The sequence below is a fragment of the Macaca mulatta genome, chromosome 6 (genome assembly GCF_049350105.2).
Source record: "Macaca mulatta isolate MMU2019108-1 chromosome 6, T2T-MMU8v2.0, whole genome shotgun sequence".
Taxonomy (NCBI): Eukaryota; Metazoa; Chordata; class Mammalia; order Primates; family Cercopithecidae; genus Macaca; species Macaca mulatta.
Genome location: NC_133411.1, coordinates 162,674,850 through 162,691,983, shown reverse-complemented (window position 1 = coordinate 162,691,983; position 17,134 = coordinate 162,674,850).

Sequence of the window (17,134 nt, the reverse complement as noted above, 5' to 3'; positions counted from 1 at the left end):
TTTGCATTAAGCAGTAGCATCTCCCTGCCCGACGCTGCTGGCATAATTAAACTTAATGTACTTTTAATGATGCCTTCTTAACTCAAGCATTCACACGCGATTAGCATCAAACAGGGATGAGCTTTCACAGGTCCAGGGGCTGTTTTTGACCAAGCCCCCTATAATAAGACTCAGGTTTAGATATGAATGATTCATTGATTTCTTTTCTCTTCTCTTCTCTTCTCCTCTCCTCTTCTCTTCTCTTCTTTTCTCTTTCTTTCTTTCTTTCTTTCTTTCTTTCTTTCTTTCTTTCTTTCTTTCTTTCTTTCTTTCTTTCTTTCTTTCTTTCTTTCTTTCTTTCTTTCTTTCTTTCTTTCTTTCTGACAGTTTCACCCTTGTTGCCCAGGCTGGAGTGCAATGGCGTGGTCTTGTTCAGCTAATTTTTATATTTTTAGTAGAGATGGGGTTTCACCATGTTGGTCAGGCTGGTCTCAAACTCTTGACCTCAGTTGATCTGCCTGCCTCACCCTCCTAAAGTGCTGGGATTACAGGCATGAGCCATCAAGCCCGGCCCATTGATTTCAAGGTTTGCAAATATTCGCCTGGGGGGTGAAGACGACTTGTAATGCTGGTCACTCTACTTTAAGTCAATAAACTGGTATCCTCTTCTAACCTGGCTTAAATTCCAGGTCTCAAGTCATTGAAACCAGTATGCCTTGTAAATTTTGTTTTGTTTAGACTGAGTTGTTGGATGGATAATAGGTATAGAAAAGATTGGGGAGACCATGTGTGAGGGCAAGGGCATTCATTGTTTAGGGAGTCACATACCTAGGCTGTAGTAAGTTACACCATCTCTTTGAGCCTCACTTTATCTGTAAAATGAAAAGATTAAATTAAATGGCATTTAGGATTCTCTTCAGCTATAGAGATTATCATTTAAATATGATCTCCCTGATGCTAGGCTCTCCCCTATCTCCAGTTCATCTTCCTTATTACTTCAACTAGTAACTTCCAAAACAACGATCTATGTCACTCCCTATCCCTCAGAAATCCTCTATAACAGCAAAACTCGCAGTGTTTATTGAGTACTTACTGGACCCCAGGCAATATATTTACCTCACCTTAGCATCAGCTGCCCTGTGAGGTTTGGTATTTCTCAGTTTCACTGATGAGGAAACTGTAAGTAAGATGAAAGGATTTTCCTAGCTCTGACAGCTGGAAAGTGGAGGAGCTGGGATTCAAAGTTTGTACTTATCCACAATGCTATGGCCCTTCTCAGATGATCGCTATTGCCAAGAGAAAAAAGCAGCAACTCAGGCAGACATTCATAGCCCTCCTGATCTTGTCCCAATTTAGTATTTCTTGCCTTCTCTCTCCTTCCGCCCTCCACTTGGTGTCCCCTGCTGCCACCCCTCGATGCCACTCTATTCATTGCTCCTCACATAGATCCTGGTGTTCAGCCTCTGTGTTCATGCCCAGGTTTTCCCCTCTGTAGGTCATGGACATCACTCTCTTGCATGATATTATCCCATCATAGCATCAAGTGCCAGTTAGATCTCACCTCTGGTAAGATTATTTTCTCAATTCCTCATGCTTCCTTCCCCTGATTTTCAAAGCACATTATTTTTATCTCTAATACAAGAAAGGCTTTGGTGTGTTATAATTGAGTTATTCATTTATTCTCTATTACCTAACTTGATTGTGAACTGCGGAGGATAAGAGATGCTTCTTATGCCTCTCTTCTTCCCCCTGCCTATCACATGGTTGACTCTGATGCAAGGATAATATTCAAAATAATTAACAATGGTTTGGCATGTGCACTGAACCGTAAGAATGGATTCTGGCTGTATTGGTGTTAATATGGAACACCAACCCTACTCTTATGTGTAAATTGAAATAGCCAATGGAAAGACTGATAAGTGTAGTTCTTGTTTGTTCCATTGCACTTTACCATACCACTTCTGCACACTTCCATCCTGTTCCAAGGTGGTTTCCCTTCCAGGTACATTTCTGAGTCCTTCCAGCTGAAGCACCTTTGTTTTCCTTTTTTTTTTCCTCTTTTTAATTTGAGACAGAGTCTCACTCTATCACCCAGGCCGGAGTGCAGTGGAGCGATTTTGGCTCACTGCAACATCCACCTCTCGAGTTCAAGAGATTCTCCTACCTCAGCTTCCCAAGTAGCTGGGATTACAGGCATCCACCCCCACACCCAGCTAATTTTTGCATTTTTAGTAGAGTCAGAGTTTCATCACGTTGGCCAGGCTGGTCTCGAACTACTGACCTTAAATGATCTGCTTGCCTGGACCTCCCAAAGTGCTGTGATTACAAGCATGAGCCACGTGCCCAGCCATGTTCTTCCTTTCCCCTCTGGTACAGATGACTCTTCCCCCAGCTCTTCCCATAGCTGGCTCCTTCACATTGGTCAGCTCTCTGCTTAAACATCACCTTAGAAGGGCTCGCCTGACCATCCGGCTACAGCTCCTCTCCATCCGCCTCGAACAATATCTTGCATCATCCCAATTGTTTCTTTCAGAGCACCTACTACAATTTTTTGTTTGCTTATTGGCTTACTTATTAACTTTCTATCCCTTATCAGAATGTATACTACATATGGGTATGGACCTTGGCTGTCTTGCTCATAGCTATATCCCTAGCTGGTACACAGTAGGTGCTCAACAAACTCAATTATTTATTGAATAAATAAGTAAACAAATGAATGCATGAATAAATGAATATCAAAGGGAATCTCTTTTATTTGAAAATCATTAGTACCGGAATGCACAGGCTAGGCATTTGGGGCTTACAGGGATGTACCAAGAAGCAAATCTGGTGAGGTACTTTGGCTGCAATGAAATCTCTCAAGTTGCCACAGTGCTTGGAAGGATTTTGCTGGGAGAAGGGACAGGGACGGTAGCTTAAAGTGGGAATTTTTTAGGATGTGAGACTGAGCTTGCTAAGCTCATTTTGACTCTTCTTATATCTCTACATCTTTGCATGCACCTGCTTTATTCTTCTGTTGCTACCAAGTGTAGCCCTTTCTCACTCTCTGTGCTTTTCCAATTCCTCCATAAATTTAGCTTGTACATGGTTTGGACTTGCCATCTCCTAATTCAAATCTGATACCTCCTTTCACCATCTGGCTCCACTAGCGATTCTCTCACTTTCCCTACTCCTTATTCTTGAGGGACAGGCATGGATTGTTCAATTCCTCTCTTGTTGCCAGGCCATAGGACACTGCCAGCCAGCCCTGGGAATGGCTTTACTTGGGTTAGTTTCAGCTTCTTGGGCAGCGGAAGTAGTAGGCAGGACAGATTTTCATTGGCCAGAGAGGAAGTGGGGTAATACAGTGGTATTGGGAATCGGAAAAAGGAAATATTATTTTGGGGGATCATTTATTCTTTTTCGTTCTATAGAAACCATTTTCATAAAACATAAATAAGAAGCTACTTGGAAGTGTCAAAAATACGACAGAAAAAAAAGGGTTATTAAATACATACACAGAGGCTACAACTAAGTTCAAAGTTCTATTTGTCCTATATTAGAAGTTACATTTTGGTGGATAGCTGGGTCATTATTTAAGTGCATTTGTCCTACATGTATTTAAAAGGCAACTGTGACTATTGCCCAGATTATCTGGCTTCAGCAACTTAAAAAAAAAAAAAAGATGTATTAATGACTGATTTTTCATTGTGTGTTTTAAAAGAAAGTTAAATTTGAGTTTGGGGCTTGTATAACTAGGGCAGGCCATATCATAGCAATAAATAAATCCAAACATGTAATGGTTCAACAAAATAGAAGTTAATTTCTGGCTTACATAACAGTCGAAAGAAGTTCTGATGGGTGGGTGTTGCTGCTCCATGCTGTCAACCAATCATTAGCTGTATGAGGAAAAGAGCATTAAGTACCATGCATGGTGCTTTTACGGGTCAGGTCTGGAAGTGGCACATCTTTTCTGCTCATCTCTCATTGGCTAAACTCAGTCACGTGGCCACATGTAAGGGTTGCTGGGAAATGTAGTCCACGTGTGTGCTTAGGAAGAAGAGAAAATGGACTTTTAGGAAGAAGAGAAAATGGACTTTGGTGAGCAGCTTAAAATCTCTACCATTAAAAAAAGAAAGAAATCTAGAGATTAAGGAAATAGCATAAAAGATTTGGTGTTTTATAAAATGTAAGAACACTGCTGCAAAATGTAACCATTTATCATCTACACCTTCATATAGTTTATTTCCTTTTTATCTTTCTTGTTTAAGAATTTCAGAGGTGAAAGGGCCCTAAAATTCAATGGCTTTTAATTGACAGATGAGGCCAGGGACGCTCAGAATAGTTCAATCACATGTTGGGTTCTCTGTCATCTCACCTTCATTGCAGATGGAACATCTAGTTGGAGAAACATAGGATATGTGTTTGAAAGTCAGGAAGACACAAATTCAATAATGATTGAGGATTATAAGCTATTGGTATTAGAAGGGGATGCAAACTGACCTTCACTCAAGGACTTTCCTCTGCAGCATCTTCGATAGTTGTCTATGTTCTACTCCTTGAGGACACTCAAACCAAGTTACTTCCTTTTTTTATCTAACAACCCTTAGAAGAGTGTGGTGATTCTTAGGTAGTGTACTATGAAGTTCTAGGGTCTCAAGAAAAGGTTTCCAAGGTTATCACCTTGGGCTAGGTGGAGGGCTGAGCCAGGGTTGTGTTATGACTTTTGTGGTTCCCTTACAGAGAAAATATTTAAAATTACATTTTATGACTATTGGTATACAGATTAATATACTAATATTATATATTAAAAGATTTTTTGACCTAAAAGTTTATCTTTTTCTTCTTATTTTGAAAGAAATTAAGCACACTTTGTGGGTTCCTAAAAGTATTATGGGTCCTAGGCACTGCATTCACTTTGCCTCATGGATACTTTTCCCTAGGGCTGAGCTTCTCCACCATCCCTATAGGAGATGCTAACAAAGTGAAAAATGTGTGTCTTAGAGTTGATAAGAATCAGTATCTCAAATCACAGATGAGAAAACAGGGTGTGAGAGAGTGACTCACAAGTCTATTTAGTAGGTAACCTCACAGCCTGGATGACTCTTTCCACATCCCATGTCTTTTCCTTGTATCCATCTATTCATTCATTCATTCATTCATGCATGCATTCTCTACTTAGTGAAATCTATACTGTGATCAGTCGCAATACACCATAGCATCCCATATACTACATGATCCTTAGGGGTAGGGCAAATATTATTATCCACAAATGGGCTAACTTGGACTTAGAGAGACTGGGCATGAGGTTTCTCCACAGTCTTCTTGTTGCAAAGAACAAGAATACAAGTTCTGTTATACCATTTCCTCATCCCACTGCCCTCTTCAGCCTGGTATAATGAACAATTTTTATTTTTTAAAGACCTTGGATCATTGGGACGCTTGACCAGGTTCAATTTCTGTTTCATCTGATTAATAAAATGTAACATGGAAAGCACCCAGCACAGTCATTACCATCTGTTTACTTTAAAAGTAACCCCTATTGGATCACTTGAAGTCAGGAGTTCAAGACTAGCCTGGCCAACATGGTGAAACCCCGTCTCTACTGAAAATACAAAAATTAGCCGGGTGTGGTGGTGCATGCCTGTAGTCCCAGCTACTCAGGAGGCTGAGGTGGGAGAATTGCTTGAACCTGGGAGGTGGAGGCTGCAGTGAACCAAGATTGCACCATTGCACACCAGCCTGGGAGTCAGAGTGAAACACTGTCTCAAAAATAACTAACTAACTAACTAACTAAATAAATAAGTAAAATAATTTATTTTATGCTTGGGTGGTGCATATGTACCCAGTGCCATTAGTACTTCTGTCATCCCCACTTTACCGATAGGAAAACCAAGGTTCAGCGAGGCTCTCAAGATTTGAACCCAGCCTGTCTGACTCCTGCCTTCCCATTGTTAATTGTTGAACTCTTCTATCTCCCTTTTCCTGGTTCTGTTCAGCACTTTCCCTTAGAAAATTTTCCGTTTTCTAGTTTTGAATCCCACAATGAAACTTATAGGAGATTATTCAGCTGTCTAATCATTTTTTATGTATCAGTCAGCACTTATTCATCAGGAAAGTTTAGAATCTCACCCAAATCAGCAGGTCCTGAGTGGTCAAGGAGAGCAAAGTTCATTTGCACCCCCTCCCCCGCCATCCCCCCTACCGTGGCTCCTGGGTGGTCAATCCCACAGAGTCCTCCTACCAGCCAAATGCCCCATCGGCTTTCTTCCCTCAGCCACTGAGTAGCACATACTCGAATCCCTTTCCTTGAAACCACTGCAGCTGGTGGTGATTAAAACAATGCGTTCATAAAGAAGTCTTTTTATTTCTTAAGTATAAGGTAATTTTCCAGATAGTGAAGTGTTATGGCAAAGATTTAGATGAGTAAGTATGCACATATGTATTTCTAATCACACACAAAGGGGCCTGAAAGGATTCTCTTCGAAGTAGAAACAGCCGTCCCTCCTGGAGCACAGAGTGAGAACAGGGGAGGTCCAATCTTTATGAGACTTATTTCTGTATAGTTTTCATTTTTTTTCAGTGGACAATTGCTTGTTTAATTAAAGAAATTAAACACTAAGAAATATTGTGCTATGAAGAAATGGTTATGATCTTGGGTAAAATCCCACAAACTCTCTGGGTTCTGGTTTTCTCATTTACAAAATGAGAAATTAAATGATCTCTGAGGGCCCTACCAAGGCACTAATATTTTTCAATTCTTTCTATTTTGTTTTATAAAACACATTGTTTGTTGACCGGCAGAATCACCAGCAAGTATAGGGGACTGTTGTAATTTGCTTTTTAAGAGTAAATAAACTTATGGACTCAATTTCTTCTGCTCCCACAAGCTATGCAGCATTGCATCTAGCTCATTCATCTCAAAGATACTTATTGAGCACATGCTGTGGACTGGAGAGGATTCCGGGTGCAGGCTGCAGAGCAGGGAACAAGAAAACAAGGTCCCTGCACTCATCAGAAAACAAACACAAAGGTAAAGATGTTATAGTCATTACAGATTATGATGACTGGCATGAAGGGACCAAAAGTGTATGGAGAGGGTGCTCACAGAAGCCTTTCCAAAGAGGAGACATTTGAGCCGACATTCGAAGGATCAGAATGAGCAGGTGTGCAAATAGCTGCAGAAAGGGCATTCCAGGAGGAGGGGCAAGTGCAAGGGCCTGGAGATGCCTTGGAGGAAGAGAAAGGAGGTTGGTGAAGCTGGAAAACATTAAGCCAGTAGAAGAGTGAGATGAGTGAGCTTGGAGGATAGGCAGGGCCAGGTCCTGCACACTAATCCTTTTGTGGGACCAAAAGTTAGATTCTACTCTAAGAGCAGCAGAAGTTGATGAAAGATAGCAGAAGAGTGATGTGCTCTGATAAGGCTGTCATCAGTGGGGGTGGAGAGAAGTGGAAGGACTCAAGATATATTTTGAAATAGAACTGAAAGGTCTTAGCAATGGAGTAGATGAGGAGACAGAAAAAAAGGGATGAATGCACAATATCATGGAAGTAAGTGGCCATGCTTACCAGAGCCCTGCCAGGGAGCCCCAGTCAAGGGTCGAGGCTCAGATAAAATGTTATTTCGTTTAAGCACAGTGTTCCTGCTTTATTCTTAGAGTTGAGGATGGAGAAGCTATAAAATATGGAAATAAGCTCGAGGAGTTTTAGGGCATTTTTAGGCTGGTGATATACACACGCAAGGGGCAGCTGCATCTCTAAAAAAATGCCTGCAAATTAGATGACACTCCTATTGAGATGTGGCATCTGCATCTCCTTACCTTGAATCTAGGCGAGCTTGTAACTGCTTTGATCAATAAAGTATGATGGAAGTGATGCCATGTGCTAAGTGTCACCACCCATTTGAGGGTGGGTCATAAAAAGTATTCCTTGTTCATGGGAATACCCATGCTTGGAACCTGAACTGCCATGACTACCTAGGAACCACCATGCTGTGAGGAAGCCCAAGTCATGTGGAAAGGCCACATGCAGGGTAAGCGGCAGACTAAATCTTCACTTCATCCCAATGCAGGTACCAGACAGGAGGGCAAAGAAACCTCTAGAAAATTCCAGTATGTGTGTAGGAGTCGTGCTTATGAAAGTTTGAGTCTTCCCACCTGAGTCCCAGACACTGTGGAACGGAGAAGAGCTGTCCCTGCCATGCCCTGTCCACTTCTGGAGCCACAGAATTTGACTACATCACTGAGTTTTGGTGCAAGTTTGTTACACAGCAATGAAAAAGAGAACAGCCATCTGAGTGAGTTGGTAAGTCCCTAATTGGAATGTTTAGGAGGTCTGGATTTTAGTCCTGGATTGACCACAATATCACTTATTTTAGGTTTTGATTCTAAGCACAGATATTTACACAATTTGGGGGCTTGAAGTTAACTTCCCTTGATGCTAGTCTAAGTGGTCCAGGAGGAAAGGAAACAATTTGGTCCTCCTGAACCCTGGTATCTGCATAAGTGGCGGCCTCTGTGGGTGGTGCTTTGTTAGATATAGAATCAGCCTGTGAAGTCAGCTCAAACTGTCTCAGCTGTCGCAGGGCGGCAAATTTATTGCCTTCCTCTCTTCTCATAATTCCTCTTAAGCATCTTGGGCCTTGGAAACAAATGTCATGGGAGGCTGTAGGAATTCTGGACTCTCTGCCAGCAACCTAGCCTGCGACATTGGACAAGTTCTGTTTCTTCTTTGGGACCCAGTTCCTTATTTGTGAAACAAGGATTTGGACAAAACAAGAGCTAAATAGCTTTCATTTGTTTGTTTTTGCATGAGAGCCAGTTGAGAAAAGTAAAATTATAAAAGGTTTGAAGTTTTGAGAAACATTTCTCTTTTTTCCCTTGAATTCAAAATAAAGTGGCTTTTTGAGAATGAAAAGCCACACTGAGCTACTTAACTCCTTCTTTACCATCATGACTAATGTTGACTAGATATGAGGTTTAGAGTGTGTCAGGCATTGTGCAAAGAGCTTTATATTCTTGAGGTCATTTAGTCAACCCTTTGTGGTAAGCATTGTTATACCCGTTTCATAGATGAGAGAGCAGAGGCTTGGAAAGTTTAACTAACTGCTCACTGTTATCCAACTGCCAGGATTTAAAGGCAAGACTCCATAATCTCCACTCTCAGCTAGCATGCTGTCCTGCTTTTGGCTCATCCCCAAACATGAAGACCTTTTCCAGAGCTTGTGCTTTGCAATTTTTGAGATTTTCGTGGGCCCCTCCTCCAAGGTTGACTTCATCAATGGCCTTGGAGAAGAGCTGGGACTCAGCAGGGTGGAGCCAGGTCTTCCTGACCACCAACTTCCACCTACTTAACAAAACATCCAGGCAAAGTGCAGATGTGGGGCGGGCCAGCACTCTGTGTCCTGGCTGAACTCCAACCTCTGAGAATGACAGTGACAGAGGCACCTGCTACCACACCACCTGCTTTTTTCTTGCTCCATTTCCTAGACCATTTCCTATTTGAGGACAGGGACCCTTTCCCCAAGTCTCGAATTCCTAACGAATGAACAGAACAGAGCAGATGATGGCCTCTCACACTGGGTACTTCCAAAACCCTGTAGCCTCATGGTGAGAGGGTCAGGAGCTGGAGTCCCACAGATTTGGATTCAGATTTTAACTCTGCCTTTTATGATTTTCAATCTTGTGCAAGTTACTTGTTTACTCTTGGCCTTAGTTTCTTCATCTACAACATGAGGATAATCACAGTCTCTTTACAACACAGGTTTTTTTTTTGTTTGTTTGTTTTTTTTTTTTTGAGACAGAGTCTCGTTCTTTTGCACAGGCTGGAGTGCAGTGGTGCGATCCTGGCTCACTGCAAGCTCTGCCTTCATGCCATTCTCCTGCCTCAGCCTTCTGAGTAGCTGGGACTATAGGCGCCCGCCACCACGCCTGGATTATTTTTTGTATTTTTAGTAGAAACGGGGTTTCACCATGTTGGCCAGGATGGTCTCGATCTCTAGACCTCGTGATCTGCCCACCTTGGCCTCCCAAAGTGCTGGGACTACAGGCATGAGCCACTATGCCAGGCCAGCACAGGGTTCTTCAGAGGATCGAATGGCATAGTGATACAAAACGCTTAATTAACACTGTGCTCATTAAATATGAACGACTGTCTTCCTTCTCTTCTTGAAGTCTAGGGAGTTGGTGATGTTGAGATATCTGGGGGTTACCTTTTTGGCATAAAGTGACAAACTGAAGCATCACTAGAATGCACAGGAGGAACCCAAACTGTGGAAATAATAATAACAATAATGCTACCTTACAATCAGTATAGCACGCTGCAGATTACAAATACTCTTGTGTATACAACACACAGACATGCACACATACACACATATAGCCTTAGTTGACCCTTAACATGACCCTGGGGAATGAGGAAATCATGTCACATGATGTATTACTACTATTAAATAAATTTTTTAGAGATAGGGTCTTGTTATTTTTTTAGAGATGGGGGTGGCCCAGTTCTGGTCTTGAATTCCTGGGCTCAAGTGATCCTCTTTCCTTAGCCTCTTGAATAGCTGGAATTACAGATGTGAACCACCATACCCGGCTACACAATGTATTATTGAACATTGTGGAGATGTTTATCTTAAAAAAGTCTGAGCAGGCTAAGTGAGAACCCAGCTACCTGAAGGAGATTGGTGAGTATGCATGTTCCTGGAAGAATACAAGCAGGAGGCATGTTAGATAGTGACCTTCCAGCCCTCAAGCTGTTGTAATTGTGAGTCCAAGATACTGGGAACTTGTGTATGATTAACCCAAGATGTAGAAAATGATTCCTAAGTCTTAGGCATATGCGGTCTCTCTTCACCTTTCCCTCCCTGGCACAGGCATGGCTTCACATTCATAATAAGATTAGAACAGGAGGAAGCAATTTCTGTGGGGTTGGGGCAGCAAGTCTCCTGTGATCTTCTGGCTTGAATGCCATGTATGCTTCTTGCCACTGTCGGTCCTACTGGGCTGGATTGAGAGAGGGATGGGCAGAGATGGCTCATGCTGCTGCCAGAGAGGCAGGGGGCAAGGGAAAGTGTGAGCTTAGGCAGTGTGCTAGCTAGTGGGAAAGGAGAAAGCCGTAGGACAGATGAGAAAAGAGCAAATGAAAGCGCCTGCAGGTGGGCTGATCACAACCTGTGGGGGTGAGGAAGGCCAAGTTGAAAGGAAATGGCACTGCTGAGAGCTCTCTCAGGGGAATGGGGGGAAGAGCTTCTGCAGATTTGACCATTTAATGAGTCTTGGTTTTCTGCAGCAAGGAAAGAGCTACATGTGGAGAATTTGAAAGCACAATCCTTCTGAGATATAGTCCTTGCATTGAGTCATCTATTATTAATTCATTACTTTATTAAGTACTGAATATGTGCTGGGCTTGGTGAGAGAGCGGAGTGGGAAGATTTCTGGAGCTGTAGTTAAAAGTTCTGGGTTGGCCTTGGTCAACCCATTAAATCCCTCTGAGCCTGTGTTTCCTCATCTGTAAAATGGGGATATTGGTGCCCACCCTTTGCCCTCATAAAGTTACTGTGAGACTAGAATGAGGCTAGATGTGTAGAAAATATTTTACAAACTGACCTTGCTGCAACCTTCTCTTCAGTGGGTATGGGAGAAAAACGAAGATAAATAACTGATTTTTATTGTAAATCCATATTTTTGAAAAATGGACCATGAGTTAGTTTGCAAGGTCAAATGATTCTGGAGTTTTTTGTTTTCTGGAGATGGAGGTCTCACTATGTGTTGCCCAGGCTGGAGTGCCATGGCTATTCACAGGCACAATCATAGCGCACTACAGCCTGGAACTCTTGGGCTCAAGCAATTATCCTGTCTTAGCCTCCTGAGTGTCTGGGTCTATAGGTGCATATCACCATGCCCTGCTTCATTCTGGATTATTTACGAAGATTCAGCATTTATCTTTCTGCCAGGCTGGGAGAGTCCAGAGTTAGATAACTTCAAAATCTAAACCTGACTCCCACAATGGACAGCTCTGTGACATTGGGAAAGTTAACCTTTCTGAGCATCACAAATGAAATGCAGATAATAATGCCTGCTTCACAGACCATTCTTATGGACATTAAAAGAGAGAGCATATCATGACATCCGGCACAGGGCCTGGCTTATAGAAATTCACCTGTACCTGATTGTGACCTCTTGGTGCCCCAGCAGTTGTATGATCTTGGACTCTTCTGATTAATATTCTTTAAATATATTTACTGTTATACAGAGGACAGAGAATGTGCAATTAGGGGAAATGGCAGCACCATCTCTGTTTGCATAGCCTTCAGAGAAATGCAATGGTTCTTGGTAACTCTTTAGATGACATTCATTGCAGCCACCTGGAGGGCTCTCTTTGAGGCATTCTGTTGAACAGAATTTCCCCCACCTCCTTAAAGTTCTAGTGAACAGAATTTTCCACACCTCCCTAAATTTCTAGTGATGGAACAAGAACATTTGTCCTGTCAGATCACCCTTCAATTTGGTTGTGCCTGCAACCAATATTAGTTTCCTTCTCATCACTTTTTTATATGTAGGGACAGCTCTTGGCCAATTACATCTTCAAGTTAACTAATGCATGTTTTTACCTTTTTCCTCCACATAAGGGATATCAATCACATCCCCAGCAACTGTCTCATTCTCATTTGACAGAGTGCAGAGACCATCAAGAGTCAGGATGTTCATATTTTAGCTCCATCTCATCCACTTTGGCTTGTGTGACTTTGAACAAGTCTCTTGATCTTTTTAAACTTCAGGTTTTTAATTTATAAAATAGGAAAAATAATCTCTACTCCATCCATATTCAGAACATTGCTGTGGACCAAGACAGATGACAGTTATGAAAAAGCTTTATGGCTACGGAATTCTGTAGCAATGTGAAAGATGATTGTCCCAGAGCAATCATCACTCTAAGTAAAAGAATCAAATGTAGTGAGTGGAATTTTGTGTGTGAGTCGACACATGGTACAGATTTTTCAGGGGCTTCTTAAAACACTAAATTGCAGGTTGGCCTTGCTGGCTTGTGTATTAGTATAATTTGCCTCTGTTGTTTTTCTGTTTATACACTCTCATTTATATATGCAACCTCCCTCAAGTCCTCATGGAATGTATGCATTTAGTGTGTTTTTTAACAACAGTGGAAACACAGTTAATGCAAAGTTGATAGCCAACTGTAGGTGTCCAGTCTCTGCTGCAGAAAAAAAGTAAACATGAACAATAAAAACTCCCCTTCTCTCCCTGAAATGATTCAAAGGGGGGAGAGAAAAGTGAGAGCAGCGAGAGGCTCTCTGTTAATAGACTGTTTTCCAAAGGATGAAGAAAATAAAATTTTATGGACAGAAAGGCACCCCTTTGAGGACTTATTTATCGCATCCTTAACACCAAATCTTTTTCAGAGAGCTTTCAATTATTTATGAGTTAACGCTCCCAGTCCCTGCTCCAACCCTTAGGAGGGGATTCTTTCCTCTGATAGCAGAGGAGAAAATGGAGGCTGACAGGAGTCAGGATGGTGACATTGGAGCCTCGATACACACACATGGATCTGGACATGAAAAGTTTGAATTCGATCAAACTGTTTGCTAATCAGTTGCTAACTATGGAAACAACCGGTTGTATCTCAAACACTGACTTCCTTTTCCTTACTTAGTTATATGGTTTATAGCTTGTCACTGATTGTTGGATCAGAATTCCTTTGGTTATTCGAGATGGAAATCTAACTAAAAGCAACTAGGCAAAAGAAGCAATCGATTAGTTCATGTCCCTGGGAAATCTGGTTAAGGGGGCCCACCTCTGGAAAATTGGGTCCAGGGACTCACATGCCATCAGGACTTTTTCCCTCCGTGATGAATTTTGGAAAAGTTATCTTTGCTCTTTCTTGCTGTAGAGAGGCTTTCTCTACATGATTTAGGAGATACCCTTGGATACTTTTTGCTTGTATTCAAAAGTAAGACCTCCCTCGCATTTGATCTCCAGATTTAAATGTCCTGGAGACGGATTCTAATTGGCCCAACTTGGGCCATATGATCATATATAGCCCAATCATTGTGGCCAGTGCAAAAAGGGACTATAGTTGCCTGGGCCAGAGGTGTGGGTAGGGCAGGGCACTAAGATGGTCAGTACAAACAGGATCACATGATTTGAGCTCCTCCCCAAAGGGAGGAATGCCCTGTTGCCAAAATCCACAGATATCCACTACCAGTATTATACTTTTTTTTTTTTCCCTAATGGTTTTCCAATGCCTGAGAAGCTAGTTTCTATATAATTACTGAATGGGGTCTAACCAGTTCATTAAGCTGATTACTCAATCAAATTGAATTAATAGCATCTTTTTCTTTCTTTCCTAAATGAGTGTGTATGTGAAGACAAGACCGCCAGGTCACAATGTGTTTTTTTTGAAAGAAAAATCAAAATGATTTTCTTTTTCTGATCAGGTTTCAAAGCAAGTTGGAGAAAAGGATAAGGAGTTATTTTAATTTTCTAGCATATTTATATAAATATCAGCTTAATAAAATCACTTCTTACTCCTGGAATCATTTAGATAGCTACTTAATCTTCCACTTCAAACTCTAGATACATTCAGCATCAGGTTTCTCTGCTGAATAGCCAATTTCGAAGTCTTTCATGCCTACTTTTCAGGTGTACACACTAAAACAAAGACTTCCCAATTGTAAAATTGTGAACTTTGCCTTCAACATCCTCTAATTGCGAATCCTTTTCTTACTTTCTTGCTCACTTACCCTATCCTTCAAGTGCCTTTCTATAATTTCTTTTTTTTTTTTCCTTTTTTTTTTTTGAGACGGAATGTCCCTCTGTTGCCCGGGCTGGAGTGCAGTGGCACAATCTCAGCTCACTGCAAACTCCACCTCCCGGGTTCAAGTGATTCTTCTGCCTCAGCCACCCGAGTAGCTGGGACTGCAGGCGCACACCACCACACCAGTCTAATTTTTGTATTCTTAGTAGAGATGGGTGTTTCATCATATATGACCAGGCTGGTCTCGAACTCCTGACCTCGTGATCTGCCCGCCTCGGCCTCCCAAAGTGCTAAGATTACAGGCATGAGCCACTGCACCTGGCCTATAATTTCTATTAAAAGCTATTATTAAGAAAACACCTTGTAACAGGTATGTAGGGCCAGTTTGACTTTGCCAGATATTTTTGCATACTAAGTGCATTTACAAAGAAACTTAACAAACTTTGTGGAATAAAAGGCTTTGTTTTGGATAAGGAATTTGGGGGGATACAGTAAACACTAAGGAAATGTTTTTGGTTGGGGGAAATTTGGTCATGATCCTGAAGTCCCACTATCTAGGCATTTGCCTACTCTATTGAGATTTGAGACTAGTCTTACTTACAGCTTTCAGCTGCCTCTCTTTAAAACACCTTCCTTAGATCATTGCACAGTTTATCCAGATACCCTCAAGTAACTCTACAAAAGTAGAAAGAAAAGCCAGACATTGAGTTTTAGCATTGTTTAAATGTGAGAAAACCTCTTTCTTACATGCAGAGTACCCTGGACTTTGAGCCAGGAGAGCTAGCTTCTAGCTATTAGCTTCTAGCTAGTCTAACTAGGAACTTATGTGACCCTAGGCAAGTCACTTATTCTCTAAGGTTTCAAGTTCGCTCATTATATTATAAAATATAGTTGGATAAAATAACGGTTATATCATTTATAACATCCCATTCAACTCTTAATGACTTTTCTGAGTCTTTGTTCATTTATTTAAAATGTTTATCCAGTTGAAATGCTACTATCTCTCTCCAAAGATATTGTGAGTATGAAGTCAGACCATGTATGTAAAATGCCCAGTGCAGTGTAGATGTTCAACAAATAGCAGTGGTAATGTTTATAGCTATTAATTATTCTACCACACAGTTCCTGTGGCTTGGTGTTTATGGACTGATTGCGTGTGTTGCTTTCTTTGTTGGTTGGTAACAACAGCCTTACTGTGGCAATAGTCCAAACACTTACATGTAAAGCCCTTACATGCACTAAAGGACACCCTACCATGTGTCATTATAAGATATCACTGTCAATATTTCCCATGGGCCAAAAAGCCTATAATTATTCAGGAATTGAGGAGAATGTTCTGCTATACCAATGAAGGTGGATATGTCGCAAAGAAGCTTCCCTTCTTCATCTTGTGCTCAGGGTGATTTATAAATCCATCATGGTCCCTTTTTTTTTTTTTTTTTTTTTGAGATGGAGTTTCACTTTGTTGCCCAGGCTAGAGTGCAGTAGCACAATCTAGGCTCACTGCAAACTCCACCTCGGGGGTTCACAGCATTCTCCTGCCTCAGCCTCCGAGTAGCCGGGACTACAGGTGTCCGCCACCACACCCGGCTAATTTTCTGTATTTTTAGTAGAGGCGGGTTTTCACCGTGTTAGCCAGGATGGTCTTGATCTCCTGACCTCGTGATATGCCCACCTCAGCCTCCCAAAGTGCTGGGATTACAGGTGTAAGCCACTGTGCCTGGCCCATGGTTCCCTTTTATTGAGTATAGACTGGGCTCAGAATCCTCCTCAACACAGTGCCTTTGTTAGTACAACACCCACTGGGGCCCTGGTAGTTACTGGCTCCTTGTCTGGTGACTTTCTTACACAATCAAGCAGTGCCATCCACAGGTGGCAGGTCTCCCCTGTTCTGGTAGTATCCTTCTGGGGCTTTTTACTGGAAACCGTCATGTGGAAAGGTGGCTTCTAACTATCTGTTATGTGAGTTCCCGTGTTGCAGGAATTACATAAAATCTAGGTGGCTAAAGTTCTGCTTCTACTTCTGAGCCTCAGTTTGCACACGTACAGAATTAGGATGGTGATCCTGCCTCACAGAGTTGTTGCGATGAGGGTTAAATGACAGGAAAGGTGGAAAGTGCCTTGCACACTACCTGGCGCATAATAGATGCCTACACTGTGCTAGTTTCTTGCTAAGCTCAATACCTGATACATGCATGAATTTCTTTTTCAGCTCCGGAAACTTCAACAACTCCCTATTTCATGATGAATTAAGCATCAGCTCCCCACCTCCAGTCCAGCCTTCTCTTTTACTGCTCTGCTTGGCAATGTGGTGCCAGCTACATTGAGAGATCACACTTTCCCAAAGAAACCTTGCCTATTTCCGATTCCATGCCTTAGCATTTCAGCTCTCCCTCTCTCATTC